Consider the following 17,060-nt stretch of genomic DNA (forward strand, 5'->3'; position numbering starts at 1 on the left):
GATTGTTTTGGTTTTTGTGTTTTGCGTATTTAGTTGATATTTAACTAAAATGATTGGTAAATACAATTTGCAAGCTGAACTAATTTTCCTCACACTATTTACTCATTTTTGCCAAAACCTACAACACCTCAGCAAATAAAATTTAAGGGAAACTTTTTACCGCTTTACCTTCAAACAGTGCAAGTTTACCGTAAATCAGTGAACATTGATTTTGCGTCCTTCTACAAAAAGTACACAAACCCTAAAAACTTGTCAGTGGGAAGGATGAACAGGGAATGGGTTAAATAACGTAGGAATGGGTGGCCCAAGCATTTTGGCCGGGATTGTAGCCCCCGTTGTCGGAGGAACAAAACTCGGCTTATTTGACTGGCGACAGAACATGTTGTTTTCTGTTTGCTTCCGAAAAACTGCAAACAAACGAAGTGACCTGGCCCCTCCTGTCTTCCCCAGACTGGTATGGGCCGCGGTTAACGAATAGCCGGAGTGCTATGAATTTTTCCTCGGAGTATCTGATATCAATACGGTCTAAAGCAGATGGAATCAAAAGAGGGTGCTTTCAGAATTAAGAAACGACCATGGTCACCGCTCACTGTAAAAGGATGAAACTATCTCCAAGGGACAGAAATCTCATGCCACTACAAGGGCCACGCGCAATTCTCCAGGACTAGGCGCCCGGATGGGTTGCCGGTGTCTCAGTGAAATCAGTGCTGCCGGAGATTCTTTCCCCTGTTTGAGACACAAACATGGGCTGAGTGAGGGTGATTTAACAGAGGGCGCTACCACAAGTAGTTTGTAACAAGTTTGCCGTATAAGGGGGAGGGAATTTTGGGAGAACGTAATCTCCTGACACACCTGCCTATAATGGGGAAAGAATCTCCGGGGACAGATTTCCATTAAAAACACGGGCCCAAGGCGGAATCCTGCCTTACGTGTTAAACAATCAAAATGACTCCAATCTCATCCAAAAGTTGTAAATAGTAAATACATTTTGTTCGCAATGTGTTCATTTAATTTGTTTTGCTCCATTGAATATGCTTGTTTCCCAAAAGCATTTGTGCGGAAGTAGACTCTGAGAAAACAAAAAATACAATTGAAAATCAGTTTAAAACTACCCTTTAAGGGCAAAGGCAGGACACATTGGGATACTTTCAAGCAACGTCTTTCCACTTGGTGTATCTCAACATAATCTTAAATTAACAAACCCGTGAACATTAATTTGAGCTCAATTGTCCGTCGAAGTTGCGAGAGAATAATGGGAAGACACCCCTTGTCGCACAAGTTGTGTGCTTTCAGATGCCTTGAATTTGAGACCTCAACAATTCCAGAAAGTACTTCTTCTCAAAAACTAGTTTTCTTCAGAGAGAGCCGTTACTCACAATGTTTTATACTATTAACATCTCTCCATTGCTCATTACCAAGTAAGGTGTTTATGCTTACAATTATTTGTTGAATTTTAAAAGGTATTAGACAATGCTTCAAAACGACAAAATTTAGCCATTAACTTAAGGTTTGGTGTAACGTACCCCAGAAAAGGTGTCTTCAAATTAAAATCATCAGTTTGTTGAAAAAAAATTGTTAAAGCTTGACTTGAGTAGTATAGTAAAACGTTCGTGTTAAAAGCAATACACAACTGGCCTTATGTTGCTTTATGTGCTTGCAAATTAGTCTGTTCTGACAAAATACATTAAAATTGACAATGTATTATTTTTTTCTGACCTTGTTTGAGGTAACAATTTAATTTAAAATTTAATAAATGCATGTTCAATGATAAAAAGCGAAACTACCATTGGAGTTTTGAGCCAAGGGGGCAATGATGTGTCATAGAAACAATTAGGTGATTTTTTTTGCTCGAATAAGATGAAAATGTTATGTTTATTTAAACAAAACTAACTTCGGTGTGCTAGTGTAGTCAACACATTCACTTTGCTTACCAATCGCGCACTTCGAGTCGGATGGTGGCGCATTACTTCTTCCTTTTAATTTGTTTTAGTTTACAGATTTTAGTGATTGGTAACTGTAAATGTAATCATTCGATAAATATGTTATGGGGATTGATAAAAAGTGATCAGACAGAAACAAAATCACACTACAATTGCACGCACGTTAATCTTTGGCAGTGTCTAGCGGCCGTGGCATGACGCGGCCAACAAAAACATTCGGACGCGGCTGTGACTTCGTGTGCGCGCCCTCAAGCGGTGAAATTAGTGTTTGCATACGTCGTACATGTGTTGTTTCGTCTGCTAATGCAAACAAACAACATGCACGATTGGACTGAGTGATGTGAACGGCGTGAATTTTGAAGTTGGGGGGGAGGGGCTCAATATTTCTATATTTCTACCTCTCAAGTAGAATTTTAGTTTAAATCTATTTGTTGAAGTATAGTGTCATGTTTTATTTAGGGATTTCAACATTGAGAAGTGAACAATTAACACATTTCTTTTATAAACACCAAAATAAAACAACCTTTTTAAAATAAAATTATTTTGGTTGACCCAACCATGCCCAACTGGTGTGTAATGATAATCAAGCACTGTTATACTAGATGCTTTCTGAGTCCTGCAGGAAAGAATTCACAGGCTTACTACTCGGGTGAGTTTAACCCAAGACCTCCCGCATAATTATTAGAGCAGATCTACACCAGATGTCAAGAGACCAGTTCGATAATGATGTTTATTGACAATGGGTACAGCAAACAATTAAAAATAAATGTAATCCTACCTCAGTAATTACTTAGCCTGTGGATTTCCCCCCCTGCAGAAATAAGAAACCCCTGACAGTGCTTTCATCAGTGTTCTAATATTCTTGCAAAACCTAGTATTACATCTATTTTAACTAAACAATATTGTAGGTCCAATGGGTGGGTGGGGCGATTGGGTGGGAATTGATGTGGATTACTGTGGAGCACACCCCTGTCCCAGACTACCAATAATCACACAATCAACAATTAATTAAGACACAGGAGATAAGTTTAACTTTTGAGACGTGAGGTATATTTTCACCAGCTCTGCCTTTTATAGGCCAACATAATACAAGTTTATAGAGCATTGCCCATAGTTTAACCAATTAGGAGATAACAGTGCGAGGACACGCTCTTCACTGCGCATAATGACCGGGTTGGTGGCTGGTGCTGTTAACGGTCTTCGCACTGTTATTTCCATTAGTAAATACCTTTTTAACGAAATAAACAGCTTAAGTGTCAATACGTCACGCTATGCATACGATCAGTCAGTTCAAAAATTACATTGAAAACTTCGCGTGTGCAAAACCAAAAGCAAAAACATTTCACCTAACCTTATTGACTTAAATTCGTTATCACAATCGCGAGAGTGCAATACAGAAAAATATAGTGCATCTGCGTCCCATCAGCCTGGTTGGATATGGAACGCATATAAGGAAGTGGTATATTTATCTGTATTCTACTCACGCTTTTTTGATAACTTGAAACTATCATCCGTTAATACATCCCCTTGTGATCAGATTTTGACCAATCAGTACCTGGAAACTGTCCAAGGTATTTATTAATCAAACTAAAAGGCCAACTTAAAGACACCATTGGTAATTGGTGTATTTCAACATTTGATAAAATAACAAATCTGTGAAAATTTGAGCTTAATTGGTCTTCGAAGTTGCGAGATAACTATGAAAGAAAAAACACCCTTGTCACACAAAATTGTGTGCTTTCAGATGCTTGTTTTTGAGACCTCAAAATCTAGTTCTAAGGTCTCGAAATCACATTCGTGAAAAAGTTACATCTTTCTCAAAAACTGAGAGAGCTGTTTCTCACAATGTTTTATACTATCACTAGCCTTGCTCAAGGCAGTCGCATCATTCACTCCGAAAAAGACGCCGTTGTAAACCCACCCGTATACACTGTGCGTGGTGCGTTTAATCACACCACACGACCCACCCGTATACAGTATCACCCTCTCCTCATTACTCGTTACCAAGTAAGGTTTTATGCTAATAATTATTTTGAGCAATAACCAATAGTGTCCACTGCCTTTAAAGCCGGTTTATAGTCGTTGGAAATGTTGACATCGGAAATGTTGACGCATGATTCTAAAAAACACGGTTTATAGACATCATCACTCTGGCATATAAACTGTGTTTTTACAATCGCTGCGTCAAGATATTCATTGGGCGACCATCGCAAAACCGACTTCAAGGCCCTCATAACAATTCCTTTGCATCATTTTAGAGAGATTAGTAAAACAATGTCACAAAATTTATTAGCATGTACAACTAGTTTTTTACTCTGTGTGAAACTGTGCCCTAGTCATAGCTGGTTTCTGAGTAGTCGAAAACCTGACTTACAGTAGAACTTAAGAATGAACTTTCCAAATTCTGTATCTGAAGACGTAAGGACGCATCTAACCCATCCTAGGACGAGTAAGAGATAGCATAATCGTACTGCTTTGTGAAATCGGCTACTGGAGTTGTTCTGCTCCATCCATCATCATGTCATATAATACAGATGCTTATTTTTTTTTTGGGTGGCTGTTTCTCCTGGTCTTACCATAAAGATCTTACCGGTCATCCTCGTACTCCTCCAAACACCAAAGATGACAGTACACCGGGCATGGAGAGGTCATGTCTTCATAAAAGGGCCATGATATAGGCCTACGGCTGCACGTTTCATCTTCCATCCTTCCCTAGTTGAGGGGTGTTTTAATTCCTGAAGTTAAAGTATGAAAGTAATTTTCAGTTACCACCATGACAATTGTGTTTTATTTTTACCAGAGCAAATATTACCAGTGAAAGCCCAACCAGCCCTTCAATCTCAGCTCACCCATGGGAGGTAAAAGTAGACCTACATAGCTCACCCATCATGACCCTGTTACTGGGTCTATTCTACCTCCATGGTCCTACAGTTAACTAAAATGTTCTAAGAGTAAGACCACTAACCCCCCCCCCCCCCCCCCCACCACCCAAAAATAAATAAAAATAAAAAATGAAAATTACATTTTACACAATTTTGCCTAAGTTTATCATGTTTATTATTAAAAACCCAATCGTTATGTCACAACTGTCTGTTCGTGATTGCAATAAACAGATGACAGGAATCCCAGGATGATGATAATTTCGTACAAAACGAAACGAGCAACGCTAGGGTAGGTTTGGGTTGTGAGTTATTGTCAAAAACAAAACAAAAATTAAAAAAATTAAATGCAGGATAAAAACACGACCCGAATTAGCAATACAACACGAAAAGTGTGACATAATTATCACAGGTCGTCTTCTTCTTTATCTAAACATCACTTACACTTGAAGGTTTCACCTGTAGCAGCTTTAGCAGAAGTATGTAGTACAGTTTCTAGACCCATCGTAAGTATATGTAGCACTAGCATGTAGCATGCAGCAGACGACAAACCACACACCACACACACACAATATCAACAAAATGGCGTTCCGGCCACAAGCAAGTCACCTCCGCTTGTGGCTTACATCTGTGACGTCGCGGCCGCAGCCACGGCCGCAGCCAAAAGAAAAAAACATTCGGACACGACTTCAAAATGGCGCGCACTGCCAGCGGCCGCAGCCGCCGCCGAAGTCGAAACATTCGGACACGGCCTCACTTGCAACATGCTAAATTTCAAACTTCCGAGCGTTATTTCACAACGAACAGCATTCACGCGCACAAAGTTTACAACGTAACTTTTGCACTGTCTGTATACGGAGCGTGACAAAATCACATTTCACAATGCGCACTGTGTAATAAAAAGAGAGGAAGTAGGATATAAAACAGAGGTCGTAGCATATGTTTTTATCCCCCTAGTAGTTCGAGCTTCTGATTGGTGGATTAGCGCGTACTGGAAGATAATATAAGTTATCACACAAGCGCGAGTGGAATACGAAAAAATACAGCGCTTCTGCGTCTCATATTTCGGCCTCCGAGTTGGATATGGGACGCAGACGCTCTATATTTTTTCGTATTCCACTCTGTACGCACACACTATGAGCATGACGCTTAATTTGTAGCACAAAGATTGAATAACATTGGCTGAGCTTCTACGACACAGGCCCTGTTCTTTATATACCCATCCCCCACCTACTCCCTAGCAAAAGCCACTGAACAAATAGAACTGTGCACATTAAAATTATAAAAATAAATACTGAACTGTCGCAAATGCTTTCAACAGGAGATGTTCTCGAGATCGACGATGATCACAACCCGGATGGTGATGGTGAATTTGTCAATGAGGACGCTGCACAAATTGATGATGCTGCTGAGGGTGTCGACATGCGAGCAAGAATAGCACAACTCATTTCTGCACCAGTTGAGCGCCCACAGCAGCATCATCAACACGACTGTTTTTTGTTACACGGTTCTAGGCCAACAGAAAATGAAAATTAAGGCTCGTGCAAAATATATAGCTCTTTGGTATGAAAAAAAAACCTGTAGGCTACATCCAATAATGAATTCTGTCCAAACCGTGTAAGCCAAATGTAACATTTTTTATCATGAGAATTGTCTGAGTTTGTTCGTTCGTTTAGGAAAATTTTGACTGAAGGTTCTTACTTTTGGTAAGGTTGACTGGTATAGGGTTTAATGCGTAACGCAGTAAACCGATTTAACACCAGGAAATATGCATAATTATAGTCAGGTTGCACAGTCGGGGCTATAAGCGATTGGGATTGTCAGGGCGCATTCAGACGTGGTTCCATTGTTCTTTTCAACCAACCAAAGCAATGCATTTGGGGAAAGGGTGCTTGTCTTTCTGGGAACCGTCATTGAATATTCTGCCACCGAGGAGTTAAGATAGAATGTATAGTTTCGCAAAGTTCGGTACCTTCTTGGCAACTCGCTGGAAGTGGGAACCGCATTGAAGAAATCCAAGTGATACCTGATGAGGAGGGCGAAGATGGGCGGCTACAGAGAGTGGTGAAGCCGATGGCTTACTAGCCGGGCCAATCGGGTGAGTCGCTACATTTTCAGACCTAATGCTGGGGCAAGTACAGCCCCAACAGTAACGCTAGTAGGTAACACGAGTACCGTGAATACGGAAAGGTTTCAAACATCTAGTATGTATAAAGGGCCAATAATTGCGAACATCCCACAGATTAATAGTAAGGATATTTCATGGCCTTTACACGTAACTCGGGGTATAACGGGCCAACATTCTCAAAGCACGAGTACAGGTACACAAGGATAAGAAAGGGCGGACAATCATAATTTTTCTGGCAGCTTGCCGTTTAATATGAAAGTTAGTCAGAGCTTGTGTCAGTCAGGCCAATCAGGAATAAGTAAGCCTAGTAGTTTAGTGTACAACTTGGCAAACTCTAGTCAATATTCAGGGTATTCCATACATAACAGGAATAGGGCATGTAGTAGATTAGGAGGGACATCATCTTCAATAGAACTGGGTGGTGCCCAACTTTCAAATGCAGGGTGCAAAATAAGTACAGTAGGGAGCAGTAGCATGTTCGGGTCCATTGATTGCACAGCGGGCTCTTGAAGCATACCGATGGCGAATAACATGCAGCATATGAATTAACCATCAACTCCCTTTAATCCATTGATATCGGTTTGTAGCGAATTGGGCGAGGGCCTACTGCTAACCTTAAATTTTTTAAGATTATTCATAGCGAGTTTGTGGATTTTGTTGTGATCTTATAAAGAAGAGTGACCCTATAGTAGTACAAATAGCCTACCGCTAACCTTAAAAGTTTTAAGATTATTCATAGCGAGTTTGTGGATTTCGCTGTGATCTTATAAAGCAGAGTGACCCTATAGTAGTACAAATAGCGGTAAAGACACAATAATTCTTGCTGGCTGTAAACGAGGGGGGTTTTATAATATGGAAAGATAATAAACACAGGCGTCCAATTACTTCTATACATACATGGACCTCTGCATTTGTTGACTTATGTAGCAGTGTATTTGCGAGCTCATCTCCATAGAACACATAGAATTATTGAAATATTGTCAGATCGTACGCACAGAGAGCAGCAGCTCGTCCAATAAGGGGGGATGGCGCACTTTTAGAATGAGGCAGCAATTAACACCAGTTAGATCATGGGCATAATTGACGATGAATTATGGGCATTGCACGTCACAGCACCATGTGTTAATCAAGCTCTAGAACAAAGTGTACATAAAGAATAGAAGGGCAATACCAAGTTTCATTATGACCTTTCGGAATGATTGATCATTATTAGGCACTAAATGGCCAGCTTCCATAAATCAAGGGGTAGCCTATTGCATAATATTAAAATTAAAGACCTTTGCATCTTCTTCCATTGGTACATACGTATCGGGTATTTCATATGTTTAATGAATAGGGTATAGATGGCCTTAGCTTTCGATCCAAACCGGACCTAGTTCAGAGGCATAAAACAAGTACAAACAAATACATATCCATTCATAGAAAAAGAGAGGGGTAATGGATTAAATGAAGAAAGAAGCGGGAAAGAAAGAAGCGGGAAAATAACAGCCAATCAAAGTTTTTATTTCAGAACCAATTGGTGGCTATGAACCAATACGAGTTAAGTGGCGAGGACAAAGGAGGTTTCATATGAAAGAATGGATTACTGGACCATAAAAGTGGTAAATGCATTGTTCGTTAACAATGCAGGGAAACATGAACGGGTAGAATTAGAGAACAAGTTGCATCATGATGCAATTAACAATGGTCAATTAATAGAGAAAAGCAAGATCAAAGGTACGATGGTATTAAAAATGGGTATGAGGGACCTATGGAAAAAAGAAGGGGGTTACTTACATGAGATAGTTATAGTAACAAATATATAGGACAACTTAAAAAAAATAATTTATACTTGAGTTACAGAATAGAAACAACATTATAGTTCTCACGCAGAAGTGAAGTGGGGGTAACGGGAAGTTATTTAACACCAGTGTTTATGTTAAGTCCAAAGGGTTTGACTGTCTTGAGTTGGTGAATCCAGTGTGATTCTCTATGCTTGCAGTTATATTTCATATGTTCATAAGTTGCACAATTGGGAGGATCCCACGGGTAGTTTCATTGTTTCTAAGATGAAAGAGGATTGTAGACGCTTGGACCCTCGGCAAGATTAAAAATGTTCCATTACATTTCCAGTGCTGAGCAGTCTGGTTAGTATTTTACCGCCAGTCTGCAAAATATTGAATTATTCGGTTGGGTCCTGGGGCGAATTAGAATAAATCTGCTTTATACTTGTTATGTATAAAGAGTTACACGGTTCAATGGTTTGGCGGGAACATTTAATAGGACTGGGTGCGGTACCCAGGGTAAGGCTTATCTGGCTATGCTATCAATATACACGTGAAAGCTTTAATTTAGTCTTTTCTTAGTCGTTATATAGTTTAAGTATCATCGGTAACAGTAGCAGCTACCATAGCTTAGCAGGGAGGTCAGTACTAGCTTGAACCTGAAAGCGTTGATTTGCATAGATCAGTTGTACGTTTCCAATATCGGTTGGTTTTTCGTATCTGGCGGTCAACACAGCACTGATGTTCCATGGCAATGACACGTTGTGTCGTAAAAATGTCGGTACAAAATGTAACGAACAATGGAGGCGGGCTAAACCGTAAAGCTTACGTATATGAAAAACAAAGGCGCATGATTAAAAATTATCAGTTGATCCGGTTATTCAAGTTACAGGGTGTAATTATTGTCAGTGAAGACGAAAATTCGGTCGTTACAAAAAGTAACAAACATTATAATGTGGGACTAAACGTACAGAGTATGTACATGAGATGAGTAGACGCATGATTAAAAATGATCGAGTGATCCGGTTATTCAAGTTACAGGGTGTAATTATTGGCAGTGAAGATAACAATTCGAAAAGTGGTTACAAAAAGTAACAAACATTATAATGTTGGATTAAAATGTAACAGAGCATACACATGAAATGACAAGATGCATGATAAAAAATAGGTTCAATTATAGGGTGTAATTTTTACAGTGAAGACAAAAATGTTCGATGCAAACGTAGAAGAGTGTGAAGATGAAAAGAGAAGATGAATGATTAAAAAGGAATCAGTTGCTCCGGTTGCAGCATAGCTTGCAGACATCTTCATCCGGTTGCAGCATAGCTTGCAGACATACCATAATTGACTTATATGACCTTTATTAAAGTAGCATAGTTAATGTTTAAAGTATAATCAGCATATGAAGCTTTGCTGTTAAAAGCAGCATTCTTGGTTGCCCTTTTCGGTTATTCTGAGGGTGAGTGAGTTTACAACTCACGATGGCAAATTCCCGGGCGTTGCGTATTGGTGATATTTTCTTTAATCAGGAAGGGAATTTGCAAGTAGTTCTAAGATATTCAAAAACGGATCAAGTGGGTAAAGTTCAATCATTTCTATTGACAGGAATGCCAATACTTCTCTGTTTGTACATTGAGGGGGGACCCTATGTCAGCCAGACAAGTTAATCACATCTTAAAGTAGGGATTAAGGCCATCAGGTAAACCCCACACCCTTTTCAGTTCATAGTTGCAGGATATGTTTGGGGTTCGGGAGGAACGAATCAAAAGTATGGGGAGATGGAAGTCTGGAGCACTTGAATCCTACATTAGGCCAGACTTAATGTTTTCAATTGTCTAAAAGGGGGTAGCTTGTAGCAAGGTCATAAATAAGCAGTGTAGACAACCGCTTCTTTAATTAGCATGTTGCTGTTTAAGATAAATAATCGTTTACAAGATTGGTGAATGTTGAGTTGGTTGTTAACAAATTGTGTACAACATTTTCAACTACATACAAGACTTTGACAAGATAAAATATTGGTCCGAACAGATTACCCAGGCTCTTTTTCTTTGAATTTGTTTTTATACAGATGTTTATCGGGGACAGTATCATTCGCCACAGCAGCGGCACGGTGGTACAGTGACATGGAAAGGCGTGTCTGGGGCACGCCTGGACGACTGGGACTAGGCTCAGGAGATACGGCAAAAGGCGAGGTCCCGACGACAATAGTGTTACATCTAAGGACCAAAGATATCTTGAAGGAAAATTCGGGATAGATAAGACATAGGGTAAAAGGGAGCCTAAAGATGTTCATCAATCCGATGCAAGAACGTGGGTACCGGGACAGTATCATTCGCCACAGCAGCGGCACGGTGGAGGTACAGTGACATTGAAAGGCGTGTCTGGGGCACGCCCGGACGGCTGGGACTAGGCTCAGGAGATTCCTGGCAAAAGGCGAGGTCCCGACGACAATAGTGTTACATATAAGGACCAAAGATATCGTGAGGAAAATTCGGGACAGATCAGACATAGGGTAACAGGGAGCCTAAAGATGTTCATCAATCCGAAGCAAGAACGTGGGTACCGGGACAGTATCATTCGCCACAGCAGCGACACAGTGGTGGGACAGTAACATCGAAAGACGTGTCTGGGGCACGCCTGGACGGCTGGTACTAGGCTCAGGAGATACCTGGCAAAAGGCGAGGTCCCGACGACAATAGTGTTATATCTAGGGACCAAAGATATCTTGAAGGAAAATTCGGGACAGAGTAGACATAGGGTAAAGAGAGCCTAAAGGTAATTAGGAACATCCTACCCAACACACGGTTAATTTGGTCAGACATTTTGTTAAGGGTGAAGTATCAAGGTAAAGTTAATGGAGGGCAGAAAAACGCTGCACTTGGGATTTAAATATGTATGCAAAGAAGATACTTCGGGAGATGCAAAACGCACCTGTTATAAAACACCCCCATCTCATTAACCCTTCCCGGAAGGTGCGTACTGCAAGACATGATTCATTTGGTTCCATCAAAATTTATCAGACGGGTTGAGGTTCTCCACTTCACACTCGGAGAAAGTTTTGTTAAACAAAAAAAAAAAAAATAAAAAAAAAAGGGGGAGGGGTGTTTGGGCAAATTTTTATATCAAAATTTGCTTTGGCGGTAAGTTTAGGTTGTTCCTATAAACAAGAAGCTAATAGGCATTGTAGCCTGTGAGGAAGTGGTAAATTAATTTATGTAAATTGATATGGATAAATATGGTGGTAATAAAATGATGTGATTGTATATAAAGAAGTAGATTAATTTGGTACCTTCTTGGCAACTCGCTGGAAGTGGGAACCTCATTGACCCGGAGTTTTCTCCAGTCAATGAGTGCATTTATAATTATAATAATTGTAATTAGTCTGGTACCTTCTTTGGCAAATCGCCGAGAAGTGGGAACCTTTGCGGATTGGAAATTTACCGTTCGCAAAGTGAGGAATTGGGACCCTTTGCGAATTGGTCGCAAAGTGTATTATAATGGGAACTGGTATACTTCTTTATGAGTGGATATCACTGGATGGAATTAAATAAAGGGAAATCCCTTATATTATTATGAATTGGCATTTTACCACCGAATTCAGAGTACGGAATAAATTAACTCTTGGCAGAGTTCACTACAACAACAAATCCTTGTGTCTGTGTATATTTATCAGGTGGTAATGGCCGCTTTAAGGGTTTTATTGTCCTTGGTTTATATGATTGTAATGTGGTGGCTATGTTTTCCAGTCTTTAATAACTGTTTGGGGCTGCGTATTGGCGGTCGTACCAATAGATGTTTCAGTCATTGTCCAGTGATTATCCAACGTCCAATTCAACCGCCAAAAACTCACCCATGGCTGGCTTAAAGTCAGCGCCAAAATAATCTGCAGTAATTATGCAAAATGACACTCCCACAATATACCTGCATTGGTGCAAAATAATTCTCTTAAAAACGCCACAACCGGCAACTTTCCGCACAATAGTTAAACAATATTATTGTAATCATAAATAACATTTGTTATTACTTTACCGTGACATGACTTGGCTTGTTTCGATGCGGCACCATTATGAGAGTGTGGGCTTCGACGAGTGCAATTTGTTTGCACGAACATTGCACGATTACTAGTGAGTTACTCCTGCATTGCAGTTTAAAAAGTAGCAGTAAGGGCGTTTCATGTATATAAACCAGTGGGTGGATTAGTCTAGGACTAGTCTTATCTCGACTTAGGACGAGTTACTCGTCCTAACTTTGGACTACCCATACGTTTTCAATATCTCCTAGGACTAGTCCTAACTCTTTGTGAAATTGACCCCAGACCTGCTTTAAGTGGGGAGGTTTTTTAAACGGTGAAGATCTCCTGCAGTAGTTGTTTCAGTGTGTAGGTTCGAGGCGTAATAATTATTGTTACCTTTGACAAAGCTACACTAGGGAACTTATCCCATTCGAGGTCTGTTTCTTCCCCGTGATCTCCTTTCAGTTGCCTCTTGAGAATCCTCGCACCCGTCACGGTTGTTATACCCATCCCATCTCCGACGAACGTTCTTAGCTTTATTCGTGCTGAGTGTTTGCTCTCTGGTAATAGCTTTCTGCAAACTGTCGTAAGCCAGGTCCAACCTTGGAAATAAATTATCGGTTCTTGAACTTTAATTTCATATTTCAAATGGCCATTATCTATATCGGTACTTGTACTATATCATCAACTTCACATCTGTATTTTTTAATACCAATTAATCTACTGTGAAGTTTTACAAAAAATGGGACTCCTTCAAAGTATTGTGCCGAGGTTAACTCTGCATTTTACTAAAGTGGTAAACCATGTCGGTCAATTTTATACTTATTTTATACTTTTTCAGCATACGGTTTTTCAGCATAATTGTATGAGGAGTTGTAATAAGATTTGTTTAAACAAAAATCACCTCGAAAAACTAATATTTACGAAAGCCCTCTAGAAAAAAAAACGATGTTTAAATCTGTGATAACGGCTTGATTCGTCATAATGGATTCACCAACGCCTCCCCTCCCATCCCTACCCCACCCCTCCCCGCGTAAATAGCGGATGGCGTATCAGCGTTACAAATCCTTAACGATTGAATGTGCATATAATCTAATTACATACACGTTGTGATGATTCCGTAATGATGGACTGTAAATTGTGATAACCGAATCAAAATATCTTGGCGTTTTTTTTAGCACTATTCGAAATAGTTGATCCTCAATGATACACGTTCTTAATAAATTGTAGGCCTCTCATTGACATGCATGGAGTATTTATTAAAATACTGGGCCTTCGACTTCTTCAATGCTATTTATTTATTCAACAATCTTCTCCTGCGTTTACAGATATTTGTTTGTTCATAACAATAAGTAAAACAATTGAAAAGGGGAGTGTTACGAGGTCTTAAGCGTCTGTCTAAAATCAACAGTATCTTAGGCCCCGTTCCCACTGGACCCCGCGTTAATTTGGCCGTAAACAAAAGACTAAGCCGAAGGCAGGCCGGGTCCTTCATCTACGACCACGACCCCGCCGGTTTGAAACGAATGTCCAAGACTATGACTTAGCACAATTTATTCTTACTAATATAGCAAAGCCATTTTCGGTTTACATGAATAGGCCCAAAACAATTGGAATAGACTTGTAAGTTCACTCTTGCCGTATCTCAACTATGCATAAAATAACAAACCTGTGAAAATTAGAGCTCAATTGGTCGTCGAAGTTGCGAGATAATAATGAAAGAAAAAACACCCTTGTCACACGAATTTGTGTGCTTTCAGATGCTTGATTTCGAGACCCTCAAAATCTAATTCTGAGGTCTCGAAACCAAATTCGTGGAAAATTACTTCTTTCTCGAAAACTACGTCTCTTCAGAGGGAGTCGTTTCTCACAGTCTTTCATACTGCCAACAGCTCCCCATTACTTGTTACCAAGTAAGGTTTTATGCTAATTTGAGTAATTAACCAATAGTGTACACTGCCTTTAAGCACATTTTGACAATTTTGAGATTTTCAATATATGAACGAGTCCTTTATGTCAAAGAAGTTGCCCAAGATGGGGACAGAATCTCCGGGGACAGATTTCCATGAGACACCGGCCCAAGACGGAATCCTGCCATACGTGTTTTTTAAAACAATCAAAATTACTTCAATCTCATCCAAAAGTTCATTTGATTGTTTTTGATTTTTGTGGTTTATATTGATTGTTTCTGCTCCATTGAATATTCTTGTTTCCCAAAAGCATTTGTGCGTTTCGGTGGTATTAGTTTCTGAGAAAACAAAGAATACAATTGAAACTCAATTTAAAAATACCCTTTAAGGGCAAAGGCAGGACACATTAATAGGTAACTTTCAACCACTAGTGAGTCTTTTCACTTGGTGTATCCCAACATATTCTTAAATTAACAAACCCGTGAACAATAACTTGAGCTCAATTGGTCGTCGAAATTGCGAGAGAATAATGGGAAAATCACCCCCGTCGCACAAGTTGTGTGTTTTCAGATGCCTTCAGTTTGAGACCTTAACAACTCGAGAAAATACTTCTTTCTCAAAAACTAGGTTTCTTCAGAGAGAGCCGTTTCTAACAATGTTTTATACTATTGACATCTCTCCATTGCTCATTACCAAGTAAGTCTTTATGCTAGCAATTCTGTTGAGTAATTACCTATGGTGTCCAGTGCCTTTAATGTTGCTCTGTTGGTGGCGCACTCTACTATGAATACATTGTCATTGCATTTCGATTTCGGAAAAAAAAAACATACTGAGTTAGTGTTAGTAAACATATACTTCAAAAGAGTGGAAGAACGAAAGAGATCCATCTGAACAATATATATATTGCGTACGCAGTTCTTTCTTTGATAATAAACTTGCACTTTAACTCACAATCATCAGGGAAATACATCAATTGAGCGGAAATAGAAGGAAAACGGCCAGGAACTTCAGGAAGCAATCACACAGTGCAACCCAGTAGGGCGGATATACATGTAAAAACACCATACCATTAAAGCGTGTACAAATTGATCTCCATTGGTAACATACAGCCTCATCCAAACCAGTGATAGAGTAAGTCACTGCTTTCAATCAGTGACTTTACCACATACACAATGTAGTGTAGAGTGACTTTAACACGTATCTATGATTGGCTGCTCATCGATTGTCAATCAAACCCGAAGTAGACTAATGGCCACTTCAATGGAAATACAGCAGTATTTAAACGCGCTGCACCAGCAGCAGTGTTCATAACAACTTTGCATCTTATCGGAAGAGAGAAACTGAGAAAGTTTGTACTACAATAACACATCATCAAGGTAAGTGTTTCTCGTTATACTGTCGGACCCGGACTTTGGCTTCTAGATGCATGCGGTGTATTTTAGGGTAGCCTATGATTTCAAGAAGGTTGCAGTTTTGGTCCAAGAAGGGGCACCACTCTACCCAATAAAGTAGTAACATTTACGGTGCTTTACCTGGCAGCTGGTGCCAGGTAAAATGCAGTAAATTTCACAGTAGCAGTTTTGTAAATTGTGCCTTGAGTTTGCTAAACTCCACTTTGAAATTTACTGCTCTTTTAATACCTAGCACCCTGGCTGCCAGGTATACAAAGCACCGTAATTTTGACGGATTATTTTTAACAGCGTATTCAGCTGAAGTTCTCATGTAATGCTTGTGTCACTTGCTCTCTGCCAACATTAGTGTACTGTGGTACTGTTTGGTGGTACAGACTGTAATGCCGTTGCATTTCCCTTTGAAACCACGATATATTGCGTTGTGTCGTAGGGGCTTTTATCACAATACTTGCAAGTGGTTTCCGTTTTGGAGCAGCAAGTTCCGCTGGTATTCTGTACATTGTCTTGTTCAAATAGTGGGCAATAAAAGTTTACCTAGACAGTTTCAGTTGAATGTGCTTGATATTCTGCTCGTTTTAATGTGTGTGTACTATTCATCCAAAAGCTGTCAACAAAATTAACAACAAGTACTGATGAAATGGCATTGTGTGACATGACCACTTTGTTATTTTATTTTATGTTGTGGGTAAAACAAAACAAGATTGAACATAATGCAAACACTTTCACAATTATTATGGTGATCGGTGTTTTGTACAGCCGACGTGGGGGAAGGGGCAACCGAGGTGAAGCCGAGTTTGCCTGTTTGCCCCAAAAGTTTACACAAAACCTGGACCCCGTCACGGCGGAGCATGCAACATTAATTGTTTTATTTTACCATGATAATCGATTCCTCTTGTTTGGGGACAAATTGTTACCATCCTCCATTATTGTTACGACAGTAACGACACAGTTTAAAACTATGACAGCATATTTTGTAAGCCAAAACATGGTGGCACACTGTCTTATGGTGCTGTCAC

General features: G+C 39.8%; 1 pseudogene; it reads right to left on the reverse strand.

The window, feature by feature from the left end:
• Positions 1-17,060, reverse strand: part of LOC139950945 (alkaline phosphatase-like) — a 446,069-nt pseudogene that overhangs the window by 14,655 nt on the left and 414,354 nt on the right.

The sequence above is a fragment of the Asterias amurensis genome, chromosome 18, assembly GCF_032118995.1.
Source record: "Asterias amurensis chromosome 18, ASM3211899v1".
Taxonomy (NCBI): Eukaryota; Metazoa; Echinodermata; class Asteroidea; order Forcipulatida; family Asteriidae; genus Asterias; species Asterias amurensis.